Source organism: Lissotriton vulgaris, chromosome 1_2 (assembly GCF_964263255.1).
Source record: "Lissotriton vulgaris chromosome 1_2, aLisVul1.2, whole genome shotgun sequence".
NCBI classification, from domain to species: domain Eukaryota; kingdom Metazoa; phylum Chordata; class Amphibia; order Caudata; family Salamandridae; genus Lissotriton; species Lissotriton vulgaris.
This window is the reverse complement of record NC_141686.1, coordinates 87,012,122-87,019,615: the sequence shown is the minus strand read 5'-3', so window position 1 is coordinate 87,019,615 and position 7,494 is coordinate 87,012,122.

Sequence of the window (7,494 nt, the reverse complement as noted above, 5' to 3'; positions counted from 1 at the left end):
ATCAGTAACATTTCTTCCTGCAGGTCAGTTTTTTTGTGCACCTAACTGCAACTTACATGTGAGAAAACATTATAATTGGGCCCTAAGGGATTTGCCCAAGATCACACAATTTACTTCAATGAGAAGCTCAGATTAGAATGCAGAAACTATGGACCCTAGTCAAAAACGACTAAATTATTTACTCAATATGTACAATTTCAGAAACTGTGACAAAAAAGAGTGCAATTCTGTATTTGACTCATCAAGCCTTGATCTGAAGGATACTACCAAGACATGACTGTGTACATGACAAAAGCAAAAGCGTCTGCAGAGAGCATATTTGGGTTACACGGAGCAACATCTGCAGTGAGTATACAGAGAGATCACAGCGCCTGCAATTTCTGGAAATGTAATAGCTAATTACTTTTATTTTAGTTTAGTTGATTGTCCACTAAAATACAGTTGTGAGCCACAGAAGTTCCTCTTACTGCCATAAACACCTTAACCCAGTGTTAATACCCTTACCATGGGCACTGCACACAGCATGCAGAGAAGCTTGGTGTCACATTCAAGCTTTGGAGATTAATCACATTTGTTCAAACATATAAACATTCTCATATGATTAAAGGGTGTAATAATTGAGGTGATGCACTGAGGAATTTGTGGAACATCTTGAAGCAGCCAATTTCTTTTGGAAGTTGTTAGAAAAAGATCTTAATTAATAGAGGGGCACCAAGGTCCAACACAGAAGGTAAGTAATAGAAGTCTCAAATGAGGAGTGACAGTAGTAGGACATTAAAACACCCCATCAATATTGAGCATCAACATGCACTTTTGGCAGGCAGAAAAAAGTATAGAATCTGCGTTGAAAGGAACCTAGTTAAATGTGGGAATTAATAACTAATGGGTCATAGGGGTAGTATTAGGGATAATATTGTATGGGAATTCTGCTCCATTATTGCGAAATGCTCTAAGGATGGCGCTGAAGGTACTGATTGTACTCAAGTAGAGACCCAACTGAGTGGTCATGTACTGCAGGTGTATGCTCCAATGAATGCACCCATAAGGAGTCTCAGTCAACGCTGGTACAGTACAGTGATCTGAAAATGTCTGCTTGGATAACTAAATGGGCAATTATGAAGTCACCCGAGCTGAAAGGCACCCCAATCACAATTATGGAAATCAATGCCAGTTTTGGGCCAGTTGCTTTCTCCTATTATTTGCCACTGTTTCCTGGTCATGCCTCCATTCTAGAACCTTGATAAGGTAGTAATTCAGGGCCACATTTACCAACATTTGACGCAACACAACGCAGCAAGACAACATGCTGTGCTGTATCAAATGGAGAGAGCAGGATGTGCAATATTGACTAAGATATGGCACATTCCTGCTCTTTCTCTGCGCTGGCACATTGAGTGGTGCCAAACACCAACGCAGGCACCCTTGCGCCATGGTGCAAGGGTGCCTGCATTATAGGCAGGATTGTTTTTGAGCAGGAAGGGACACTTTCCTGTACAAAAACAATCCTCAAGGGCATTTTCCTCTTTCTATGTGAGCTGCAGAATGTTGCACACATAGAAAGAGGCGAAATAAAGAGGCGAAATACGGATATCTCTCCTTGTTATGCCTCTGTTGGGATGGCGTAGCATTTCAGTGCATTCCCAGGGTTTGGTACCCTTAGTAAATCTGGGAATGCGCCAAACTCCATGGGTGGGTGCGAGGAATGCCCACACTCCACCCATGAAACCCCTTCCGAATACAAAGTAATGCCAGGCAGCGAGTTCCGCTGCCTTGCGTTACTCTGGCTTTACTAAGCCACACAGAGCAACGCAAGGTGGCTTTGCAAGGCTTAGTAAGTATCACTTAAGTCCTTGTGTTGCCTCGCCTGATGCAATGGCAATGCAAGGACTTCGTAAATCTGGACCCTAGCACCTATATACAAGAACTTATAGAGACTGTACATCAAACTTTATAGGGATTTCCCTTCTGGACTGTTATGGGAAATTGTATGCTTGTCTAATTCCATAGATTAATGATCTCCTATAAAAAAAAAGGTGTTTCAGGATTGGTGAAATGAGTGTATAAGTGGAAACGCTTTAACTTTGGAAATACGTTGTTTTGTTATTTAATTGATTATTCCTGCACTTTTGACTGTGGCAGTATAAACAATTTTGGAAAAATGGAGTTGATGGGAGTTGAACAAGGCCATCTGATACTGGTTACAGCTTTTCATACAAACACTTGGGTAAGTTTGCCTGTGGACGAATAGCAAGAAACAAAAGTGGAGTGCCAGTGCTGATATAAATAATTTAATAAAGCAAATGACCAAACAGAAGTTGAAAAATTATTCAAGAACGGGAGTTACTACTTAATAGTTTTTTATTTTGACATTTTTAGAAAAAGGAAAACTTATAATTTTTTCATTTTTTTACATCATCCAGAAAAACATGTTCAAAAAAGGACACACGGGGATTGGGGAACTGGCTACTAATCATCAGTCATACAGTGTTACAGACATATCATAGACATTCAAAACACATTCAAACCACTTGGGAAAGGGGACTACAAAAACATAAGCTACAGTCTTAAAATATGTACAGTCTATACTACAAAAGAAACAAAAAGCCACAATCTGCGACCACAGTTTTGCAAAAATAGAAAAAATTGGTTTTATAATGTACAATCCTATATCTTAAATTAGATCTACAAGAGAAACTTTTTCAACTGATGGGGCTGGGAGAAATTAATTGGATGATCCTGTCGCTCTCGCAGACACAATGTGGCAGGAGCCTACACGTTTCGAATCCCACTGGTTTTCCTGGGATTCTCTTTAGGGCCTCATGTAGTATCTACACAAAAAAGAAAATAAGAGGGAGGGAAAAAGACAGGTTCAGGACATAGTTTTGCAGTCTTTCGTCAAACAAGTTAACAAGACCAACCATCAGGAAACCTGATTCAAGTGCCGACACACATCTCCTACATCTTACCACTGAGTGGGGACGCCGGTTTTTAAGGGGATCAGGAGGAATCAGCGATATCAGTTGTCTGTATCTGGAATTGGAGAAGCATACATCAGAGTCAAACAGGTTCGATTATGGGAGGATGAAGTTCCTTTGGTAGTTGAAGTGACCTATACAACTACTTGCCTCATAGGTACACCATGCAGGTCATTATCTTTGAAATGGGAGCCAGGCGGGACATCAATGAATGAATAGATCTGAAGTGGAGTGAATCTACCTGTTTAGGAAAGAAGAATCTTTTTTAGACTACGCTCAACTAGTCATTCATTCCAATGATAGCGTTTCAAATCCTGCTTACCGAGCATGAACGGTCGTCAGCATCAATACGAATGGCGGGATGGGTTTATTCATTTACCGTAGCCATCTGCAGAATTAAAAAATCTGGAGTTATTGGGCCGCGCAGCATGATGTATTTATTAAGGTAGCATCGCGGTGAATCAAACTCTTACCTAAGCCGGTCTAGGTCCATGGAGTGGAGGGATGGGGAATGCCAAGGAAGCGGAAAGGATTTAAGATCTAGAAGGATAATGAAAAACCATTCAGTGCAGGGTGAATCATCAAAAATGATAGCAGAGGTAGCTGCAAAATTATTAAGCTTACCGCTTTTATTAGAATATAGAAGATGCGGCAGGTGAAAGAAGATCCAATATTTAGTTGCCTGTAATGGAAGTTTCATGCGAAAAAAAGTTTAGCGGAATGGAGAGGAAAAAACGTGCGTTGAAGCTAGGAGAATGTTTGGGGAATGAGACTCACCGCCTTATATGTAGACGAGGGCTTTACATTATTGGAGCCAACAATCAAGTAATAGTTGCTTTCAAGCGTAACTAAAAAATGGAAGAGTGCGTGTTAACAATATACTAATATTAAAAGAGAAAATTTAGAAGAGATAAGGGTAAGAGACCAGGAGAACCACTTACTTCACAATGTAAAAACGACCGTTGGACCGCTCGCGTTCTCGTCGGCACTGCTCCTCGGCGCATGCGTGTAGCAGACCGGGGCAAAATCCTTTCAAGATTTTATAGTGTGCGGGGGCCGGTATCGCCTCAGAGGTCGGTGCAAAAGACCGGACTGGAATAATTAGAGGCACACGGGAGCCGCTAGCGGGTCGAGATGATCTATGTGATGTAGTGTGTTTAGCATGAAACACACGATAAATTAAAAACGGAGTTTGGAAGCAATTCTACACAAAGTACTAAACAAAGGAGTTTGATATTCTGCGACAAACAGAGGTATGGGTTAGGAAAGAGACCATACCAGATATTATTATTATTATTATTATTATTATTATTATTATTATTATTATTATTATTATTATTATTATTATTTATTTTTATAAAGCGCGCAGTCACCCGGAGGTATCCCAGCGCTAAAGAACCCTAAAAAACAGTAAATCCGAGGACCGGGGGCTAGGCGCAAGAAAGAAGGACGTAAAAACTAGGGAAAAAGATGTGTCTTTAACAGTTTCCTGAACCGCAGATATTGTGGTTCAAGACGTAGGTCATGAGGAAGAGAATTCCAAAGACGGGCAGCTTGTACCGAGAAGCGTCTTCCTCCTGAGCGGACCTTCCTAAATCTTGGGGTATTGATAAGGTTTTCCGCGTTAGAACGGAGGGATCTAGTGGCTCTGTAAGGGGTAATAAAATTGCTAAGGACTGGGGGGCCTTGGTTGTGCAAGGTTTTGTGGACAAGACACAAGGCCTTGAATTTGACTCTCTCCCTTATGGGGAGCCAATGAAGGAGTTTGAGAGCGGGTTTGGCCGATGATCTGGCCGGGGTGTTTGTGATAATCCGGGCAGCAGTGTTCTGAATTCTCTGCAGTTTATTCAGAGTTGCTTCGGGCGCGCCCAGGTAAATCACGTTACTATAGTCTAGTCTTGATATTATGAGACCTTGGACTAGTAATTTCTGAGATTTAGGGGGGAGAAAGGGCAAGACTTTCCTCAAGGACTTTAGAAGACCAAAGCAGGTCCCTACGACCTTCTTTGCTTGCGAGGTGAATGAGAGTTCAGAATCTATCCATACACCCAGACTTTTCACCTCAGTCTTTGGGTCTGGGGGGGGACCTAGACATGCTGGCCACATGTCCAGGGGGAGTGAGGTTCCTTTTGGGCCAAGTAAAAGGACTTCAGTTTTTGTCCCGTTTAGCTTTAGGGCTGATCTGTTCATCCAATGATGGACCTGCGTAAGGCAGTTGAAGAGATCAGCTTTCTGCTGTTTGGGATGGGACAGAGACACCACTAATTGTGTGTCGTCAGCATAGCTGACGACACTCACTCCGAATGGGGTGATAACCTCCTCCAATGTGGACATGTAGATATTAAATAGTGTAGGGCTCAGGGAGGAGCCCTGAGGCACACCACATTGGAGGGGCATTTCGGAGGAACGGGCGTTCTTCTCCCAGATCTGATAGGATCGTTGTGCCAGGAAGGATGCAAGCCAAGATAAGGCTGTACCTTCTACTCCAACTCTTGCCAATCTTTCGATGAGGAGTTGGTGGTCAACGGTATCGAACGCCGCGCTAAGGTCGAGGAGGATCACTGCCACTGATCCTCCCCCGTCCAATAGCGTTCTGGCTTCCTCTACCGCCGCCAGGAGGGCGATGTCCGTGCCCTGCCCTGGTCGGAAGCCCGTCTGGGAATTTTTTAGTTTGTTATTGGCCTCTAGGTACTGCGAGAGTTTCCTGTTGACCAATTTCTCCGCGATCTTACTAACTCCTGGGAGTAAGGAAATTGGCCTGTAGTTCGCCAGGTTCTCAGGGTCAAGAGCAGGTTTCTTCAGTAAGGCTTTTACCACCGCCTTCTTCCAGCTCGAGGGTACAACTCCTTGTTGGAGTGAGGTGTTAATCAGATGGGTGAGGGAGGGGATGATAGAAGGGGCAACCTCCTTAAGGATCCGAAGAGGCGCAGGATCTCTGGGGGAGCCACTTGAAAGTCATCCGTACTTCGTCTATCGTGACCTGGCCCCACGTGGACAGACCCGTGGAAGATGACGAGCATGGGGGAGTAATTTCTACCCCCGGGCTCACGGGAGGAATTGAGTCCAGGATAAGTCGGATTTTGTCCTGGAAGAAATTAGCCAATTGTTGGCATTTCTCCTGGTCGGCTTTAGGGTCGGAAGGAGGTCCCCGTCCTTGTTCTGGGGGTTTTGAGAGCTCTTTTAGGATAGCGTATGCTTCCTTACCGGAGCATCCCGCTTTCTCTATTCTCTCCTGATAAAACACGCTTTTGGTTTTGCGGATAGCGGTTTTATAAGTTAGAAGAGAAATAGAGTAGATGTTTTTATTGGTTTCTGATTTATCGCGTCTCCAAGTGCGTTCGGTTTTTTTGCACTCTTGGCGTAGGGCTTTAAGCTCTGGAGTATACCATGAAGCGGGGGATATCCTTTTAGGTTGTTTAAAGGTGGTGATTTTTGGAAGTATTGTATCGAGAGACGAGGTAATCCAATCACTGAATTGTTTATCAGCCGTATTAGAGTCAGAGGGGAGCTCGGGAATGGATTCTGCCAGAGAAAGGGCCCATATCTCAGGTGAAAGTTTGTGCCATTGGCGGTCATTAACCTGGGTTTTAGGGGTAAGGGGAATAGGTGTGGGAATTTCCCAGGAAAAAGGGACCAGAAAATGGTCTGTCCATGGAAGGGTCACAGGTGAGATGGTGGTCACCGTTGCTATATTGGTGAAGATAGGGTCCAATAGGTGGCCCTTCTCATGGGTGGGCTCGTTGTTCACTAGACATACCTTTAAAGATGTAAGGTCGTGTCTAATGTCCGAGGCTGCTCGGTCCATGGGGTCTAGGAAATGGAAATTCAAATCACCTAATATAAGGAAGTTGGAAGTGGAAGAAGGAGGAAGGTCCTTCTCCTACCTGGCCGCCAAGACCTGGAACTCCCTCCCATCCGACCTGCGCCTGACCCAAGACCACCTCTCCTTCAGGAAGAAGCTGAAGACCTGGCTGTTCGAGCAGTAGCGGCACCCCCCCCCCCCCCCAGCGCCTTGAGACCCTACGGGTATGTAGCGCGCTTTATAAGTGTCACTGATTGATTGATTGATTGATTGAAGAAGCTAGTTGGGAAATAGAATCGAACATGGAATCGATAAAGTTGCCTGGAGCCCCAGGGGGACGATAGATCAAAAGTCCTGCCAGGGTGAGGGCTGGAGAGATTTGGATGGAAAACTGGCCAGACTCGCAGTCCTCAATATCAGCGTTAGCCATCCTACAGATGAATTGTTCCCTGTGAATTATAGCTACCCCGCCTCCTCTCCCTTTAGGTCTAATTAACGCTTGACAGAGATACCCTGTGGGGAGGGCTGTGACGACGTCCGGATCGGTGTTGTCAGATAGCCATGTTTCCGTTAAGAACAACAGGTCAAGATCCTGATTCTGAATTAACAGATTTATCTCGGTAGCATGTTTAGGGAGGGAGCGGCAATTAAGAAGTCCCGACTTCAAAGCGGGTGTGGTAGATTTAGGGGGTGGAGTCGGATTGCAGTGTGGGCAGA